At 36.9% G+C, this 21,683-nt stretch overlaps 1 long non-coding RNA gene across 1 annotated transcript; it reads right to left on the bottom strand.

Annotated features, from left to right (window-relative positions):
* On the bottom strand, positions 3,215-20,957 carry LOC110400310. The gene is made up of 8 exons (XR_002439744.1): positions 20,874-20,957; positions 20,420-20,482; positions 18,339-18,458; positions 14,973-15,137; positions 11,976-12,149; positions 8,271-9,362; positions 7,056-7,148; positions 3,215-4,250 (listed from the first exon to the last, which is right to left on the bottom strand). It is a non-coding gene; the product is annotated as an uncharacterized LOC110400310 (long non-coding RNA).

Raw genomic sequence — 21,683 nt, 5'->3', positions numbered from 1 at the left:
GAAGTCTCGAAGTTGCCTTTGGAGCCATCAGTTTTGAGTCCTCTTCACCAGTAGCAACATTATATGGCAATAACAGAAGTGGGAGCTACATCCAATTATTTTCATCACAGCATAGCAGGGTGACAGCTTCTAGAGGCTTGCAAAGAAGTGTATGGCTAAAGCAATGGATAGAAATGCACAGCCAGCTCATTGATTCACTTTGATGTCAGACCAACAGTGTGCTCTTATCTCCAAACCAGGAGCTTACAAAGTATTTCATACCTTTCATTGAGACAGTCAGAAGTAGGATTAAAGAGTTCTGAAGAACAAGACTCTAGGAATAACCTTATTTCAGAAAAAAAACCTCAGACTGGGCATTATGAAGCACAATTCTTAATAGGTGCTCATACAGTGAGTATAATTAGAACCCTTACAAAAATCTAAAGTGGAAGCTGTCCTGTTCTTCTGAATTAATAGTGATTTATCCCTTGCCTGTGTAACCTACTATGTGTCTATACTTCTGCACAGTAAGAAGGATGGAGCAGAGCTGAAGCTCTCTTTCTCTTCAGTTGTCAGCCAGACACAAAGACTACATGGATAGTTGTTTCTGGTGTTGGGCTGCTACCTTGAGGCAGTCCTCACCAATGATAAAATCTTTGGATTTGCTGTGCCCACTGTCTACATAAAGAATAATTTAAAATTTCCCATTTCTTGTGAAAGAGGTGGAAATTTCTACAGCAGAACACACTAGGAACTAAGCCACAGTAAAAAAACAGAAGCCAAAACAACGATTGTCATGGTTTTGTGATTTTTGGTTATTGGTATTCCACATCATAACATCATGTAGTGGATATACCTGGTTCTCAGAAGAGAAGGACTACTACAGTCCCCACGGTACTTTTCTCCTCTGTTACCATTTTCCAGCCGGAGGGAAAAGATAAAAGTTCACAGTATAAAAACTTGCAGATCACGAGACCTTGTCCGTTTTTCCGCCATCTCTCGTCTTGGCAGCACCTCGCTCTCCAGCCGTCTTATCGTCGGTAGTAGAGTAAGGCCTACCTTGATTTTGGGATATTCTCTCTCTCTGTATTGGATTTATCAGCTTAAATTGTAATTATATTGTATTATAGTGTGCTGTTTTGCATTCCGATATCTTATTTTAGGAAATTAGTTTGTTTCTCTTCAGATTGTTGCCGCTGTTCTTTGCTCTCAGGGCCATCTCCTTACCCTTTTCCCCTTTTCCCGGGGTGTGGGCCCGTGGGTCCCCCATCCCCTTCGTCACGGAACCGGGCCAAACGCCCGTAAACCGTTGACACTGATAAAGAGCAATAGGAATAATATTGTAACTAGTTTAATTAATTAATGGCAATTAGTCTCGCCATTCATTGTAGCAGTTAGTACAAGCATCAGGAAGTATAAAACACTGAGTTCATGTTACTGAAATACGTCTATAAAAGTAAGGATCTAAACAAGCACAACCCAGCAAGTTTCCAATGGGTGCTAATAATAATCAGGTATCATTTCATTTACTTTTCTGTCATGAACCAGATAGATGATAAACTAGGTACAAAGCTGACACCACCTTCTCCTTTCTTAAACTTCAAATTTTCACACTTTAGTTTGGAACTACACTTATAAACAAAAATTCTTCCTGTTTCTTATTATAAACAGTCTCAGTGGAGGTGCTGATCTACATGAACACATATAGCAAGTTCCTCCTTCTCCTTGAAAATGAGCAGGTTGAGCTTACAATCAGCTGAGCTAAAAGACATATAATCTTTAAGAACATGAGATGCTGAGGAAAATAACATCTCATGAAATATCATGTCTGATTTCCAGATTTTCACTTTAGCTACAAAAGATGTAAAACGGCACTTTTGCCAAAATAGGACGAGTTGTTCATGTCTTTTAGTTGACTAGCCAGTAAAGAATTCTAGAGGGTTTTCTTCATACTACAAGAAAATAATGTCAAACACAGGCCTCTCCAAATGTATAACAACAGAGATTCAAAGGCTGCTGATGTATCAGAAGCTGTAAATACATTTTGCCTTTCAACTTAAGTGCACATTAAGAAGGATTTTGTGAAGAATGAGCAGATAAGAATCCAGATAAGAATCCCACATAGACTCAATTATACAAGGTAGAGTCAGGCTGCACTGAAAATTCTGTAATATCTACAGTAAATCTTGCAAAGCATGGGATAGTTACCGAGTCTAGCCACTCAGGATATGGGATCAGTCAAATCCCTACACTTTTCTTCTTTAAGCAGGATCTTACCTTTCTGTATCTTAATTATTCTAGAAAGGATTCAAAGTAATTAGCAGGATTTTGAGGACTTGCATTTGCCCTGCTGATACAGAAGCATTTGACAGGGGAAAACAACAGAAGTTAACAGCTGAATTGAAAGCACAGCCAATAATGGATTAAGTGGCCAGGAAGTGACCTCTGGTGGATGGACAGCAACAAGAGTGGTCAGTAAGTATATGTACTTCTTGGGAGAACAGCTTATTCATTTAACTACATTACATCCACTGAGCTGAATATGACCTAATATTATGGCATAATCAAAGAAACTTTCCCATTGAAATAGAATTATTCAATGCAAAAATTGGAAGGTAACGCCAGGACTGTAAAGTTTTTAATCATAAACTTTAGAAACCTCTGTAACAAAAGGGGATTATTGACTTGACACATATGAACACTATACCTTTAATAAAGTGAAGCAAAGGCAATATTTCAGATGATCTAAAAATCAGAAGAAATTTCAAAGGAAACAGAATGATCCTTTGAGAGCATGTCAATAACTCTAAAAAACATGAGATTTTCACATTAGTGTGAGGTGGGGGAATCTACTGCTTTTAGCACACACAGGTTGCTAATCACAGCCTCTGTACTGAATCATAAGATTTTTATACAGATGTATTAAAATATAGTATATCTCTAAGGACCTCATCTATTCCCAACTAAGTGTTGTCGAAGAGAGCTGTAAGCTTGGGAATTCCTTTGGTACCATGTCCTGAAGTGGCTCACAATGCTGCTTCAGGGCCAATTTGCAGAGTGCATACACATTCTGAGAGATCATGAGCTTTGTGCAGGTCCATGTAAGACTGCAACCCCCCTCTTGGTGATTAGAATGGCTTTCCCTTCCTGCTGTTTTTCAATTTCCACCAGGAGTTAGAACCCCAAGAGCTTCTCACACAGTTCTAACAGTGGATACAGGAGAAAGTTTGCTGTACAGAAAAAACAAAATGAAATTGTTCCCAAGGAAAACCAGTCTGTCTTGGCAACAGTTGTCCTGGCAACAAAGTCTCCTAGCAGAGCATCATGGCCACTGATCCATGGAAAGCAATCCATGAGTCATTTTTCTCAGGGCCAGGGAAAAGGGCTGAGAGACCCCCACCATTTGGCTTTTCTCTCAGCTCAACTTGTGAGAGAGCTCCCAGGAGCCACAGAAATTAAATGAAATTCTGTCTCTTCACTATGGATCCAGGGCATATTAATTATAAAAAATATTAATAGGCAGCAGCATTCTACCAGACAGGGATTTTGTGTTTGGATTTTTTGCTAGTCATGTGAAGGACTGGCTTTAGCTCTTCACTAGGAGAGGAAAACTGCACTGGAAAATCACATTCAAATACAAGTCAAGACAGCCATGATAGCACTAAGCAAAGTACAGAAAGAAGCAGCAGAGCACATTTCTGCCTAGACTCTTCAGAAATTGGTGTGAAAGCTTTGAAGAGCTGCACAGCTTTGGATTTCACACCTTCCACAGAGAGTGGCACAGGCATTCGCTAGGGCCAGCTCTGCCCCAGGAAGGCTGCGCTACTCTTGTAGCTGTGCAGGCCCAGATCTGTGCTCAGCCAAGGATGGATACATGCATCAGACATACAGAAGTTCGACCTGCAAGTTCTTGCCTTGGACGGTGCATTCATGCTCACCTCTGCGTGGCTGTTATCACCTGATACTTTCTGCTCAAGTGTCATTCTGCAAGTTAATATCACTCTAGGACAAAATACGTGCAATATTAAGCACAGCTTTTTCACCCACACAGCATTTATTTAGCACTCATCGATTAAACAAGCAAGGGGTTGAGCAGTGAGCAGAAACTTCAACTACCACAATTTCAAACACATCCATTAAAAAAATCAGGAGAACTACCTGGGTCCATTCAGGCTCAAAAGGTCTATCATGAGGGTGAGGATGAACAGGGCTGCACCAGGAACCACAAGTCCAGAATTAGCAGCACTTCCAGCCACGTCTCAGAAACTGATCTGAAAGAAACAATCCTATTTCAGAAAACATAACTTTTCAATAAAAGGATTTTCTTCTGGAATATTTCTCACAGTTCATTCTAATTTTTTGATATGAACTAAGCCAATCTATGCATGTGATTATTCAGTCATGAATATTTCAACACATACACTTTCATACAGGTGGAACAAACAACAATTCATTTGGTGATAGCACAGCCATTGCATGAACTAATATTTGCAGAAGAAGATTTGAAGCAGAATAACTTTTTAAATTAGCTTACAATTCTTTTTCCGTTACCTGCACAGTAAACATTCCAGGAGGCTGTTGGGCAGGTGGACTCTCAGAGACTTCCAAGGAGGGGGGAAAAAAATCACCAGTAGTAATAAATCATACAGCTTGCAACTGCATACATAGTAAATACCTGCAGCTATGTAAAATTCCACTCCTAACCTAAACTAGTAAATAACTTGAAAAAAAGTAAGCACAGGCATAGAAAGTATGAACTGACTACAAATCAGCTGCAAACACATTAAAGGCCTATATTTCTTCAAATACATTATTCATAGTGAATAATTTGAGCATTAGTTGTACGCAATTTATGTTGCATAAACTTAAGCCAATACTTGTAACCAAAAGCTGATTTAAGAATTAATGAGCAATCTCTAAATAAAATTTTACTACTAAATAAATCCTTCTCTGAGTTGCAAAGCCATATGTTTCCCTCAGCATATATTCCAACATTTCTATTAGCAGCTAAGCCTTGTAACACTGGGATACTGACGAACACTTGATGCCTGTTGAAGCTCTTGCTAAACAGAGGAAGAAACAATTGCTTTTGAGAAGTTCTTAAAGTAATTATGTTTCAATAGTAACATGACCTCACTGCAGTTTTACTTTAAGCAGCTAAATTTCTAATCTAGAATCAATATTCACACACTTTTTAGTAAACAAATAAAGAGGTGAAACATACTTTCTTCATTTGCCAAAGCACTTCCACTGACGATTGCCGTGTTCCTTTGGACACAAACTTTAGAAAGGAATATCTTATATTAAGAGGTATTGCAATATAGCATAGCACAGTCAGGATTGATATACCACACTATGCTTTTTAGTGACTATAAGCAATTGGGAAATTCTCATTTCACATGCCTTTTAGTCAGCTGTCTTAAAAATTTTTCATACACACTATGACAGCACAATGTCATTTTCTGTAAAAATTCAACAAGAAAACAGACAGGTATTACTACCAGTTAGATGGATGCACAAACAATAAATACAGCCTCACAAAAGACTTTTTTATACACCTTGGATCTCCTTCTCCTCAACCTGCTCCCATATCTATTTGGCAAAATATCTCCAATGTGGGTACAGAAAAAGCATGGTCACAAGCCCACGTACCCACAGCTCAGTCCATAGCTTCTCTGATCTCAGTGCTAGCTACAAGAGAGCACAATGCCTACCCTTGATTTGCATGAATTCCACACTCTAATTCTCATCTAAACTTTTAGATTAGGTCAAACACAAACAAGTTGTGCTGAAGCAATACCAAGGAAACACGTGATCTATTTATTAACTACATAATACATGATTTTGCTGCTTGAATGAAAACAATACGATAAAACCAGAGCTAACATGGCTCTCAGTTTTGTGTGGTCTCTTTCAGTGATTTTAAATTGCCTAATCTTTACAGAACTTATGGGCAGATTTATAAAATGTGGATTTCCACTCCAAATCTATTTCCATGGCATTGTAGTAATCACTCCTTTAAGATCTTCAAGTGTTCTACAAGATATCTCATTAATTTCCTGTATTCAAAAGAGGGTTATGATTGGTTTTGGAATAGACTCATGGCTTGTCATGGCAGATGCCAGTTTGTGGATTGAACCTGCTTAGAGAAACTGTACTCGTTTGTTTGAAACACACTCATCGGTTGCTACACAGTGAATGGGCAGTTGTGCAAAATGAGCTGCTCCTCTGGATCTGACTCTCAAATACAAGGACGACCCTGTTGAAGTTTTGCCTTTTATAAATGCCATATACGGTTTCCCCACGTGATAGTCTAAACCCAAATGTTTAATTTTTTTTAAAACCCTTCCACAATTTGGCTAGTTTATGCCAGCAGCTAAAAATTAGCTTTTGTCATTAGTCTTTGGTAGCATTGCTGCTCATTATATATCAAACTTGCTGCATTTCCATAAAACACATTTAGTCTGTGAAAAATATTTGGTAATGAATCCTAACTGGTCTTAAAAGGCAGTTGCCAAAAATATGGAAGTTTACAAGATTTTTCAAACTCAGGATTTTAAAACATTAGATTTTTCCAAAGAGAGTGAGCCGAATGTATATCAATATGATGACAGATGCAAAAATGGGTTTATTTATTGTGACAGAGCTCCCAAACTCTCAAGTACTTCTCAGTCATGTCCCCATTAAATGGAAGTTTTGTATAATAAGAATGACTGTTATTCTGTTAGACATTTCCCTTGTATTGTCTGATTAATATTACATAAGTTGCTTTGAAAGTAATGCCTCATACTTATTTCCATGGAAAGTACAACAGATACAAAGAACACAAAAACATTATTTGAGAGCCAATTCTTAGCTACAAAACAGTTTTTCAACACAGTCACCACCATGAGCCCTGTATTTTTGCCAGCCATGAACAAGGGCCTGCATGCTATGGTTGTAAAAATCTGCACCAGTGTAGGTGACCCACGCTCACCACTGCTGAAACGCAGCACCCACTGTCTCACTGTGCTCAAATCCCCAGTGTGGTCCCCATCAGCTTTCAGCAAGCATCAGTGGATGTCAGTGGGTGTCACCTTTTCCACGTGGAGGAATGCAGTGACACATCTTCACTTCATATGTACTTCCGTGTCAGATGCCATATTGTCAGGCTGCCCCTCTGCTGCCATCTGTCACACAGCAACAAAATGTAACGGGATACTGGTGAGAGGGTTCAGCCTCTACTGTCATACCACCAACACCCGCCTCTGATGTCGTGGGCCAAGATAACAAAACAGGAGGCATTACTTTTGGAGCAGCCGTCACATATGACCAGCAGTTTGAATATCTCTAATGCAAAGGGAGGTATATATTAGAATAGAAAAGGTATTCCTTATGATCTACTAGCACAGTATTTTTTCTATAAGTAGTTGTTCCAGTAGGCAAGCAATATCTGCACTCCAGAGCATCTTTTCACTGGAGCCTAAAGATATTTATCATCCTTTTCAAATGTCTGGTACCCCAAAGTTTTCACAGATTTCAATGAGAGCTGTGGGTTTCCAGAATTTTGGAAAACATATCCATTTTTTAAAAAGTCTAATTTTAATATATTAGTTTAAATAGCACATCTAATACAGAAATTATTCTGAAAAATGTGGAATAGATCCCCCTAAACCTTCATATATACAAGAGAAGCTCTAAAAACCAACTCTTATCTTTTTCTGCCAATGATTTCTAACCAAGGTTTAGATAATCATAGTATACTTCACACCTCTTCATACAAAACTGTGAAATGACTGCTAAATGATAGATAAATAAGGTCTTGGGAGGATTTATTGTCATTAATGTCATCCTCCAGTAAGAAAGAATGTTCATTTCCTTTCGTGCTTCTCTGCACAGCAGATGTTGTCTGTTTTTCTAAAAGCGATAAGAAGCGCAGAACACAAGAAAATTAATTTTCACTGATGACAAAACGAATGATGGAAGAAAGTCACATGGCTGACAAAATGCAGTATGGAATCCAAGCAGGATTGCTAAGACACTGAATTTGTTGCCACACTGCAGTAAAACCATAATGGGAACATCATTTATGTAGTACAGTTCGAAATGTTACTTAAATCTGATACGCAGACAGTATATTAAGCAACATCCGCATTTATACCTGTGACAAATCACCAAGGGAGAGATAGATCAGAGTCAGAAATTTTAACAGGATCCAACTTTTCACTTATGCTCTTGTCCATTGTTCTCTTTTTACCACCCTATTCATTTCTACCAATTCATAGTCTGAATGACAGGATTTTACTACTTACATGCCTAAGCATTTCTTCTGCCTGTATATCGTTTATTCCAGGTGATGGTCTTGTAATGCTTAGATGTTATTTATTCTATGGCACTGCTCTTTGTAACTTCCTCAGAGAAGCACGCAGTCCAACAGCTTGGCTATGGAGAGCTTTTGAAGTCTGAAGTCACTTTCAATAATACCAGTTTTGAATATTTTTCCACTGGCAATCATGTCTTTTGGGAACAGGAGAATGAGGACCCAGAAGCACAATACATCTAAATTACTTTCAGCAAAGCTTAGCCGAGTGGCAGCTTCCAGGAGCCTGCTGAGCAAGGCCATGCTATTTCCCTGAGTGACCCACATGTGAAAGCAAAGCACACAAATGCATAGCTAATTTGCCAATTTACTTTGATGTTAGCTCAGCTGAGTACTGCTGTTCCAAATGAAAAGTTTAAATGGGTTTTCTTTCTCTGCAGTTCTTGGAAAGGGGGATCAGGATTAAAGGGTCCTGGAACAAGAAATCCTTTGAGATGGTGTTTATATTATAGTGTTACTAAGATCCTGGAAAATGACTTCAGTAAGATCTTGGAGGAAGCTGCTCTGAGAAATATTGCATCTTGAAGGAATATTCCATCTCTTATATGCAGTAATCACCTGTTGTTTACATCACTAGTGTATCATCATAAGCCATGCAATAACTTGGCTGAATAGCTCAGCTGTGGACAAAACAAAACCTGCAATCCCTTGGGTATCCACATCACTTGCAAACCAAATCTCTGAATCAGATTAATCTGTTAATATTTATCTATATGGGGGAAGTAACTAATGGAAGCTGTTGTACATCTGCTACACCAGCTTCTCCTGTCTATACAAGGACCTTATCTGCATCTCTCATCCTGAAAAGAGGAAGCTCCTACTTTTATAACATGTTTGGTTACCTTATGAGGATTCTATCTATAATAAGCTACTCCTTTTGTCTTTTGCTTCCTTTAAGAGAAGGCTGAACAATGCTGCTCAGTTCTTCTGAAGTCTTCAAATCTTGTCTTTGTAGGACCACACAGCCTGTATTTTTCAATATCCTTAACACTTCATGATCCAATGAGTAGTTGAATCAAAGAAGCTGAAGAGAATAAGTTGAAGAGATACATTACAAATAAAACAAGCCTATACTATCCAGGGCATTGTAATCATTTACAGATTGCTCTTAAAACCATTAGACATTGGGCATAACAACTAAAAGAAAACTCTAGTCTTTTCCTACGAATGTAAAACACAAAATTTGAACTTCACGGACCTTAACTGGAATTCCAAACGTGAATATGTTCAAAACATTTGGATGTGTGCATTTATAACTTTAAATAAATTAGTATACTTACCTGAGTAATATGTTTTTAAGTCTTCCTTTTGGCTTTAATAAGATTATTTAGATGGAAAAGAGATATTGCTTTCTGTGCAAATTTGCCCAATCAGGCTTTGTAAAATTACCTGATAGGAAGAGGTATAATAACAAAAAGACTTCTGTGCTATGCAGTGTATTAATTCTTTACGGGTAGGATAGTTTAGACAGTAGTCAACTCTCCTTTTAGACTAAGCAGCTGTGCTGACCTAGATATGCTGAAATCATATTAATTACAATTTCAGAAGAAAATGCCATCTCTCTTCAGAAACTTCTGAATAGCAATTGCTGTATGTTACTGTGTGTCTACCTTACCTAATTTCAGAATGTATTGGATTTATTGGAAAATGTGAAGTGACGATTTTCTATTTATAGCAGTGTCATGATGATGAATGAGCATTACCTTAAGGTAAAATAATTATGGTGTGTTAATACTGGCCTTATTAGAGATATGTCTAGACTTCTGTCTTTATGACTAGCTAAGCTGGGAGGTTCCTGTGGCTGGAAAATTGCTACAGTTTTATCTTGGTCTCTCTCCCTATCTTTCTGTAGTATCCTTCTTGACACCTGCTCTCAGGAACAGAAGTGCAAAAAAATTCCTTTCTCCTTACATTTGTATAGAATGGCATTAGATGCTCTTGCCAATGACATTTCTAAATGACAAAATGTGGAAAGGAAGAGAAATAGTGAAATACATGCCTTGAGAAGACAATGACAAGAAAAGAATTGTGTGCCAGCATGGCGTATTTGCTAAATGTTTCATGTGAGACATTTCTGCCATTCTCTCCAGGCCACGTACAGTGAGACTATGACAAGTACCAATGCAAAGGTATGGAGAAACTCAAGATATTTGGTGGAAAATTATGTTAGAAAACATCCTGAGAAGACTCCAATATTCAGAAAGACTGAGGTAGAGTATATAAATGTGGGAGACATTTTTTTGGTGAAGACTAATAAAGTGATTGATTTGCTGGCCAGAAAAGGTAAGCCTGCCTTGACTCATGTCACTGCAGCCATGCTGTTGATGAATAAGGCTCCTTGTTTGTGACCAGTGGGGCTCCTTTCTTTTCCATGATGTCCTTTTCAGCTGCCTGTACAGATGAGCAATTAAGTCATTGCCAATGTTAAAAAGCTGAGGAAGAGGGGGAATGTCTTGCTTGCTTGAATCGAAGAGGTTTAATTTTTTCTGCCTAATTTCAGTGAAGATGTAAAAGCACACTGTCTTAAGAATTAGCTCCTAATGGCATTATTCTCTTACCCTTTCTTCAAAAAAAGAGATGGATTATATGACCTTTCACAACATTCAAGCAGCCCTCTCTTCTCTACTGCTATTTTTTCATTGGTTTATTACTTCAATTGTATTTTCTAGTGAGCAGCTTCATTTTATGAGTGCTCAATCTCTCATGACACATAAATTTGCATTAGAGTTATAATATTTTATTAACTTGGTAGTGGGAAATTTTCAGACATTCTCTAAAGTTGAAATAAAATTTCTTTCTTCCAGCCACCTAGAAACTTCAGATTTCTGCAGAATTTGACAGGGGTCAGAACGACGATGCTTCCAATAGGTCCAGACAGATTTTACTTTTCATATCAAATTGTTTGAGTTTTAATGTAAGCACTTTAATTTAAAACATTGTTTTAATAACGACGAAAAATTCTTCAACTTTAAGCCATTAAGCCATACATCCAAATGAAAATGATGTACTTTTTTTCCCCCGTGTTTTGACTGTGCTTGGTAAGGATGTTTGCTGAGAACTCCCAGATAGTTAATGAATTTCTCCCTCATTACTAGCAACAATTTATACTGAAAAGAGTTCTTATGTCTACATATTTTCCCTTATTTTATTCTTTCCTGCTTGTTACTATTACGGAAAAAGAAAAATTTGACATGAGTATAGATGTTTCCTGTTTTAGTGTAAAATATTGAGCTAAGCCAGGTATTATAAAGCCTCATTATTTTCCTTTAAGAAAAGAAGGCTTGAACAATTCTTCTTCAGAAATTTTTCTGAAACAACTCCACTAGGGACAGACTACATTCACTACCAGATTGGAATCGATTTAGATACAGTAAGCCAGAATTGGAAGCTCCTTAGAACAGTACTTGAAAGGGGAATATCCACCCACATTTTGCGTGGTGTTTTCATGTTCCTCTAACCTTTCACCAGTCAATCACAGGAAATCAGAAGTTGTTATAAACCTTCCAAATAGCTGTGCTCACAGATCCTCTAACCATACTCCATTTGGTGAGCAGAACTGTACTAAACATTGCTTTAGAGAAGAATAGTTGAACATAGCTGCAAGCAAGAGAAATTAGAGAAATAAATTTTTCTGTACCTGGATCCCTTTTGTGCCCTATATCCTATTTCTGTTTATGTCTGGCTTTCTGTTCTTAGCAGGCCCACAGCCTAGCACAGGTTTGCAGTGGTGGAGCTGTCACAAGGAGCTTCTTGTTGGTCGTGGGGCCGCCATGTCAGCATTGAATGCAGTAGCACTGCTCAGTCATCTGGTCTGGAAGAGGCAGAGAGAGACTCACTGTCAGAGCTGCTGGCTCTCCTCAGCTGCTCATGCTCCATAATGTATCTATACTAAATCAAGATAGCTTGATTACCACTTTTCATCCTGATTTGCTGCTGTTTAATACATAGGATGAATACTCCTGGACAGCTCTTAAATTATTCCTTTAAGTAAGAAGCACTTTTAAAAATTTATGTTATGTTTCAAAAATCACTTATATTTTGGAAACCAAACGTGGCAAATGTAGACTTTATTTCATCTCCCTGTCAGAGCCTTGGCACGTATGTACTCCCAGATGTATTCCTCCTTGCTCATAGTTAGGCGTCTGCACTGTCCCCTTAAAATAACAGGCCTTCAGAAATGGGGCAAGTGTCCAAAATGCTTGGAAGCCTCTATTCCTCGAGTGTTAGGTGATGGGCTTGGCGAAGGCTAAAAAGCCTGGTAATTATGGGGGTATTTCTGGTAAGCCACTAAAACTGCAAAATTCAGCCCCTGTAATTCTGTGTCTTTATATCCCGTTTTGCTGTTTGACTCATTAGCTAGAGTGAATGCCCAGTTGCAACTGAGCTCACAGTTGCTCTGAATTCATGGAGTTTGTTCAGACAAAGCTGCACTAACATTCAATTTACTAAACTTAGGGCTTTGTGATCAGCAGCCAAGAAATAGACAGGATGAATTAGTCGAATGTACATTTATCTACCCAACTGTGAAAAGAGGTGCACAGATAAGCTGTATTGTGAGAATAACAACAGTGTAAACCAAGACTAGTATTATGAAATCTCAATAATAAGATATAGTACGTTAACACACTTTATGTAAAATAGAAGACCAGGAATACGGCTTGCTTCATATGTGTTTAATGTGGCATCATATGTTATGCTAAGCTCAGCATCATTTTAGAAGACATAGAATAATCTACATAAATATAAACCGAATCAAAAATAAATACATACTAACTTTTCTGAATGCAGCCTAATTGATAAATGACAAAATGAAAACTAGAGGCAGAGAGAACTTTTGATAATTTAGTCAGTAATTTTTGTTGTTTTGCAAAAGACTTAGCAGAGCTAAGTGCAAGATCCCATCAGCCTGATAAGCATTTATTAAAATGATCTCAAATTTCTCCCCATACTACTTTATTTTGGATACATTTAAATAATTAATCTAAATGAATAATCTAAAAATGGTGAACAGCTATGCTGGAAAAGCAAGGGAATTTCAGCTGATAGCTAATTAACTGATACAGCTACAACATGGCATAATAGAAACTAAGTGTATGTCATTATCTGACTTCCAGAGTATCTGGTAGTAACAGAAACAATGTGCATATTACTGCAGGCTAGTGCTTAAACCAATGCAAATACTACATTCAAGACTGATCAAAAGTCTTATAAAAGCAATGAAAAATACTTCCATGGACCATAATGACTTTGAATCATGCCTCTGTCAGAGTTAATCTGAAATTCAAATGGAACGGACTTTTTTTTCCTGACTTCACATTCCTCAAATCACATCTGGAATTCCTAGTGTTGTTTTCACACTCCCAGATGTCACTTTATTGTCTACTGTAGGAAACTGGTATCTAATTATGGGCTGCTGTGGAAGATGTTCTATAGAAGTAACCATATGTATATTATACTTTAAGTGTACACAAATCTTTCATTCTTGAGCAGTCACTTAAAGCAGACTTAGAGCACTACACAATAAAAAACAGTCATTCATGGAGCAACTGAAAAATAAGTTAGAGCCAAGAATAAACATTACGTAAATAACTGCACATCTTGATCCATTTTTTTCTCCTTTAAGGACATCTTTCCCATTCCTTCATTTTAGAATTATTAGACATATATTTGGTTCCTATTTTTGGAAATTGTGAATTGGATTAGAGCTAGCTGTTATCATTTAGGAATTGCACCTGAACAGGAGGTTGTGAAACCGGTGCAACTGTTTATCAGCTCAGTTGCAGTTATGGTACTTTGATGCCAAGTAAGCTACACATTTTCCAGTACTATAAAAAGCCTAAACATACGCTGAACATCTACAACACAGCGTAGTTGCACAAACATACGCGCACTTTAATTCCAGTATTCATAAAGATGTGTCATTAATTTTTGGTCTTTCAGACACATCCTGTTAAATTATAAATGTTCAAACAATTGCTTGTGCTTGAATGTTCCTTATTTCACATCTATACAAAGAGTCAATTTGTTGAATTTTTCCTCTAAGGCATTCACAATTTGCTTAACATCTGATTGCTTCTATTTAAATCCTGTCATTTCAGTGCCACAGAGCTATTTTTGCAATCACAATCTTCAGGTGGGCAATGGTTTTTTAGGAAAAGGGACTGCTGTATTTGTATCCTCTTGTGTATGCTATAAACTACCATTCTTGTAATATTTATACTCTACAATCACAAATGCATCCTTGCCACGCCAAAAATTGTACTCATTTATGCTACAAGTTTCCTGCATGAACAGCTTGCATTTAGAGCTGCATTTTGTACTGCTTTCAGGAGAGGAAAAGAATTAAAAACCATTGCTAGCATTCAAAATATTGTTGTGACTCCGCATTTAATATCAAAAAGGCAGATGTTTTAGGGAAATGAAATGTTGATTTATGTACTGCTTCATCTTTAAAGAACAGAACTAAAAGATATTAATAGACATCGCTTAGCAATTCTGTTTCAGAGGATCTTTAATATTAAACCTTCTGATAGAATCTGGCACTTTAGACATATACATGTACACTATGGATTAAGAGACAGGAACTTGGGCTTCTCAGTCGTACCATTTTACAGTAAACAGGACTTGCACCTACCTTTCTTAACAGTGTGGTCACAAGAGATGAAAAACAATAGAGGGTTTTGTGATGACACCGCACAGAAGGAAAAAGTAAGCTGGGCTGACCACCTCTTCACCTGTTTCAGGTTGTCCTGGTCATTCCCTTCCAAAGGTGATTCACTTCCAAAGGCCACAGACTCTCCTAAAAAAAAAATAAAAAATACTCTCAGTACAATGTACTTCAAAATTTGTGCGTTTTTTTCTACTCTTGACTTAAACGAGCTCTTTTCTTGCTATTCCTCTCCCACATAAAACATGGATTACTCATGGATCAAACAAGTACAAGGGCTAAGAAAAGTGAGCCCAGCTAGACTATGACATTGTGAGAGACTTGCTGAAGTCTTTCTAACTGATCGGGTTGGCTCACTGTTGGCAGTGCTAGTGCACTCAGACTAGGGAGGCTTCAAGATCAATTCTCTAATCCCAGATTTAAAGATAAGTGCTAAAGTTGTCCAGGTGCTCTGTTTTAGAATTATTTTAGGTACTGAAATTAATACTGTAAAGGTAAAGAAATCATAAAATTCAGTACAAGATATTTTCTAAAATAAGAATTAACCTGAGTACACCCATAGAAACTTAATTTCAAAATAAGAGAGTTTTTTTTTTTAACTGGAAAATGTTCCTGTAAGGATGTGTACAAACATCCCTACTCTATCTGAAAGAAAAAGGCTGGAAAGAGAAGCAGCAAGAAAAGAGTAATTTGGAAAGAAAATATAGGACTCTGAACTGAACTGAATAAAGTATAATTTAGATAAAAGTATGCTGCTAAGGTGGTGAATTGAAATAAATGAGTTAGATCACCATATGCAGTAGATTAACTACAGCAATTATTTTGATTACAATATCTGGAAATCTAGAACACAAGATTAATACATCAGACAAATATTCTTCAATCAACTCTTCATGCAAATTCCTTTTCATCATCTTTTCAAACTTCAGTCATTGGCCGCTTGTTTGTTTTTCACTGTTATCAGCCAAGCATGTGTGCCAAGTTCTGGTTACCTAGGCTTTGCTGTAGAGAAAACTAATCACTTATCTTGCATGAGAGAGTGATGAAGCATAGCTTGGTTATTAATTTTCACAAGTTTGACTGAGTTTTTTGGATGATGAAGTTGTTTACCTTATGATACAGAGTAAGGCTGTAATACGGTCTTGAAAGTTTTAACTCAAATTAATTTAATACACCTCCAGCAAAAATATATACCAAATCTAGAAAATACAGACTTCAAAAACCCATTTTATTTAGAGTTAATAAAAAAAATCTTGCCTAAAATGTGAAAACTTTGCCAAGGCTGTCAGTAATCAAAAGCTCTGTCTGTGCAAAGAGCAAAGAAAACTCCATACTGAGAAAAATACTACTCCTGAGAGAACTGAGAATTTCATTTTAAATGCTTAAATATATTGTGCTTTTTGGCAAGAAAAAGAAAACAGAACTGCCCAAAGTAAGGGCAAAGTTAGGTCAGAGAGAAAATACAATACAAAGAAATTAACTATACCAAAAAAACATCCAATCAAAGTTTATTTTATGAGGACATGCCCTGATCAGAAACAAGTTCAGAAACACCCACAGATAAAGATTATGTGAAGTTATACGTGCATATGTATATACATGTTTTACATATACAAAGTAAATTGTTTGAAGTCTTATGCTCTTTAAGGCTCTCATTATTCTGGAATATAGCAAGGGATGATACTCAAGAACAGATTTGAGCATGTTCTGGTCAAACGCATCCCTCCTGGAACTGCCTCTATACTTCTCAGCCACCAACAGCATTTAAGAAAATTGAATTCTATCCCTTTACAAATAACAAACAAACCCACAACTTGGCCATACAAAGAGCTGTAATTAGGAAATGAGAAAGCTAAGCTTACTCTAACAGTAATTCCCTTGAAACATATATGGGGAACAGGGGAGGACAAGTACTAAGATCACATGTTAATGTTGGTAGTCCAATAACCTTTATAAAACTCTAAGAAAAAGACCATTAAATTTCCTATTTACCAATAGATTTCAAATAAGTATTACAGAATTGTTGCTGCCTGTTGCATGGAAAGGACACTGTTTTTTGATTCTTTATTTTCCTTTATGACAGACTGACAAAAGCAAAATGATTACATATGCCAACTTTAGGGGTGTTATTTCTATGGAAACATCCATGGAAGCTTCTTTATGGATGTTGATCCTAGCGAAATATCTCATCAGTGCTGGCTCACTAAGTGATATTGAGAAGAACTTTTGAGTGAGGTCTCTAATACTTTGGTCACTTGGCAGCTTTATCTCCTGCATCTTATAAGCTGTCTTGTGATCTCCTTCTACATAGCCAAGGCCCACAGACTCAATAAAAACCTTTCCATTGAACGCTTCTCTGTTGTTTCATTTTCCCCCTCACATTTGCGTGAAACTCCTTACTCTTCATTGCCCAAACAAGGTCAATAGATTACAACATTCTATTCCATCTTTTTCAAATAACACACAACATTGGTGAATTTATTCAAAATTACATGTGCACAGTTACCCAACAAGGTCATGCTTCCCATAGATATTTTGGCATTTAGTGAAACATTTGTTATGATTCAGTCAGTTCTAGCCTCAGGGTTTTACTTGCAGGACAGAGAAGCTTTCTCAGTATTTCTATAATGCTTTATCAGATGTGGTGTTTTGTTAAAAAAAAATCATATTTTGATCTTAATACACCATTTTTTCCCCCCATGACTGCAAGTTAAGAGAAGTCCTAATGATATATGATGGTCTATTAAGTACAGTAAATCACCACCAGGGGTTCCATTTCATGCCCAAACTGAAGAGATCAAGTGAACAAACTTATCCCTCCTGTGAAACACTTCAGTACCAATGACTAGAAGCAGTGTATTCTGCTGCTCAAACATCTGATGACTGCAACTTCCATCTGTGCCTTGTTGAATTCTGGCAGCAGGCAGGATTATTTAGTCTATTCTTGTTCAGCCAGCAGGAAGACTTTGTTATGGCAGGAAATGTGGGACAGCTTTCACAAATGAGTGCAGCTTTCAGAACAAATTAGTAACCAAAGAAATAGGACTTCACTAGAATGAGCTGATGACCTGCTTATCTATAGGAAGAAATAGGCACCCAACAGAAATTGGAGTAATTTGTGCTGTAGGATATTTAGATTTTGATTCGGCATATATCATTGCTTCTTCAGTGAGTTGTGGAATATCACTCTTGTGCACTGGTAAAACTAAGCCTTTTCTGTTTAATAAACAAGAAAGGTGTCATATGACATCAGTGGAGATGAATTAAACTTTACTTCTTAAATGAAGTCTGTTCCAACCAAAGTGTAATACACAATAAGATATTCACACTTACCTGGTATGCCATGAATCAGCAGCTCTAAGTCCTTCTTTTGAAAATATTAGCTTGTACTTTGTTTCTTCTACCAAAATACATGTTTAGATGTATTGTAATTGTTGAAGATCGCACATACCACTGAAGTATAAGCAATCCAGAATTTCATTATTTAACTATGTCCTCAAATTATGGGATTAATCTTCAAAGCATTATTGAATACATTTACAAATTCACAGTGAGAATAAAAGGATTATAGAGAATAAATTCTGTACACAGCATAATAGGTATCATTGGTACAAGTGAGAGGTGATAATCAAAAGATGCATATATGCTGAAGCTATATATACATGTAGACTACGTGACATATGGGTGAAGGAACCACTATTCTACTATACATTTATACCTCCAAACATATTGAGACAACTGTTTGTAGCACACTATTCTAATATTTTAAAATTAACTAACTTCTCCCTAAAACTGCGCATTATGTATCAGTTATGACCAAACTCAGTAGGGGAGCTACAATGTGTGATACAATCCTCAATTACAGTTCTTTATTCAAGGAATTCAGAAGGTGAGAATTTCTGGTTTACTGTACTCTCCTCCCACAATGTTTTTCGACTACTAAGTTAAAATACCTCCTTCTTCACTCACTCTTATTATGAACTTTCCTAGATGACCACTAGGGAGCTATCCTTGCTTCAGCAAAGCTTGAAGAGGTTACATACGATTACGAATCAGTCCTCATTCATGCTCATCTTGGCCTCTGGAAATTGCCAGATGTACTCGAGTGTCATTTATTTAACTTAACATCACATTAAAGTTGTGAACGTGTCTGAAAACGTCTAAGTCAAACTGGTGGGTCTCAATTTTCATGTCTTCCCCATCTTTCTGCTTTTTATATCTAACCTGTTTCCAAAAATGTAGAAGATAGTATCTCAGATGAGTAGTGTCTGCTTCTATTCTGTCCTCTGAGAAACTATGATGAAATGCATGTAAATGCAAAATCCTTGCAATTTAAGCCTGTATTTTCACAGAATCAAAGAATTGTGGATTTTGGATTAAAAAGCAAACAAAAAACAATGCACAGAGACCAGTCCGATTTTTTCTTTGTCAAAGAGGTACATTTATGTCTAGAGGTTACTGAATAAACTCATTGATTTAGGTCTGTTTTAAAACAGATTATCTTGTTGAATTCTCTAAAGAATACTTAATGTAGAATCTTCTGACTTTACTATGTTACATCTCAATCAGCAACAAGAAAGGAATAATATCTAAAATCCGTTGACTTCTGTTTACATTTTTAGTACAAATAGCAGCAATGAAGGAAACTCAGCTGTATCTAGCACAAGCCTCAAGGAGACATAGCTGTCTTTTCAGTAAGCCAATAGATGATTGCTTACTAGTACAGGCTGACTTGTTGCATTCACCCACTTAAATTGGTCCTAGTTGAGTGAATTAAGTGAAAAGTTTTCCACATTTCTAGGTTTGTATAGAGGGTAATAAAAAATTTTGATTCCTGCAGTTTCTGGGGTACAGTTGGCAGGTCAGAAGAATACACAGAGAGCCTCGAACCCTCTTACTCCTCCACTGGAAGAAAGGTTGTATTACAATCTGATCTCAAACATAGATCAAAATGGTTTGGGCTTTGATACAAAAAATGTGAAATGCTGCAATATTTGTCACAATATATGCTGTTATTTTATATTTCAAAAAATGTAATTGTAATCAACTGGATTTCTAGTTGACAGGGAAAGAAAGGAAAAGGTCATTACTAAACTCCCTGAAATTCAAGTCATGGATTAAATGATTTAACACAAAGGAAACAAGACAGTTATTTCTCTCTTAGCAAGGCTCTTCCTGTGCCTGCCATACTGCACAGAGGTATTTTTACACAAGCACTCGTGATGATATTTTGTAGGATTTTTTTTACGGTATATAAATATTTTTAATCAAGACCAAACAGAACCATCAGTCTTTAGTTACAAATTTTAACAGTATGTGCAACACTTAACAGCAGTTATTTAAGAATATTGGATAATTTGTCTGTTATGGAATTCATATCTGTACAGATATGATAACAGATATGCAACACTTACCTAAAACAACCAGTTCATAAATGGTTCATTGCCCATGTCTGGCTGAGTATGCAGGATACACCCCTAGACAGAAATAGTTCCATTATGGATATAAGTCAGTTTAGTATTTTCCCTCTTAAACATTAAAAAAATATGACATTTTCCACAGAATCTCGAAGTATTAGTTTAAACATTAAAAATGTTTTGTTGAAACAAAATATTCTTTTTTTTTTTTTGTCTGAGATGTGCTTCAGTGCTCTGAACTCTGAATTTCATTGTTAAGTGCCCCACACTACAGAAGAAGTCTTGAAAAAAAAGTCAGTGTAGGTAGTGAGTGGATCTGAACAGGAGGGTTAAACATCAGGAGGAATTCAGAGACTCAGCCAAGGCAGGCAGAAGGGAATACATTATACTTAAAGCACCACTGCATGCTTACTTTATATTAATGCTAATTAAAAGAGAGGTAGCAACATACCCAGACATCCTTGAGCAGAGCAAAATGCTGCTGGCTGGAGCCCTGGCTCTCTCCGCAGCTCTGCTGCAGACTCCAAACACCCTGAAGAGGAAGGACCAGTAACTACCCATCAGAAACTATTACAGGAGCTGTTTTGCTCTACTGAGATAAACAGCTATGTGCTCACTGTATCCCCACATCAGTGTTCCAGTTGCTCAAATGTAAGGAGACTCAAACAGATCAGAATGACATTTGTTAAAAACTGAGAAACGAACCAATTTGCTGGGTACAGAAAGTAACTAAGGAAAATTATGACTTTCATCAATTCCTTGAAACTCAAACATAACAGATCTGCTCTTCTATGACATTACTGTTATGCAGGATTTCCTGTCTGACAAATTAATCACAGCCATTTTAAGGTGAGCAGTGTCTGTCTGAGGAACGTGTTGGACTCCACGTTCTCCTTGGAGACCTTTCGTATACTTTCAATGTTCAACTTCAATTCCTACCCAAGGGCAGGCAATCTAGCAGAAGCCAAAAAGGTCAAATTACTCAACATTCTTGTACTTATTCCCTTCATCATTTCCTAATATTCTGTGTTTGTTTAAACACAGAAATAACACATTCAGTTTTTATACAGTTCTTTCTTTCTACAGTCTCGTCCTAGCCATGATTTGGAATGAGATGCCTATTGATAATATGGAGTCTGTGAACTGAGAACATATTATTCTCCCTGCTTCCTGAGCAAGATCTCATTGCAAAAGCACTATTTTCCGTAATATTTATTCTTCTTTTTTTAATTGATAGACAAAATAAAAACCTAAATGTTTC

Source organism: Numida meleagris, chromosome 5 (genome assembly GCF_002078875.1).
Source record: "Numida meleagris isolate 19003 breed g44 Domestic line chromosome 5, NumMel1.0, whole genome shotgun sequence".
In the NCBI taxonomy this organism is placed as follows: Eukaryota; Metazoa; Chordata; class Aves; order Galliformes; family Numididae; genus Numida; species Numida meleagris.
Note: the sequence above shows the minus strand (reverse complement) of the source record. Positions and strands in the feature narration are given on the sequence as shown.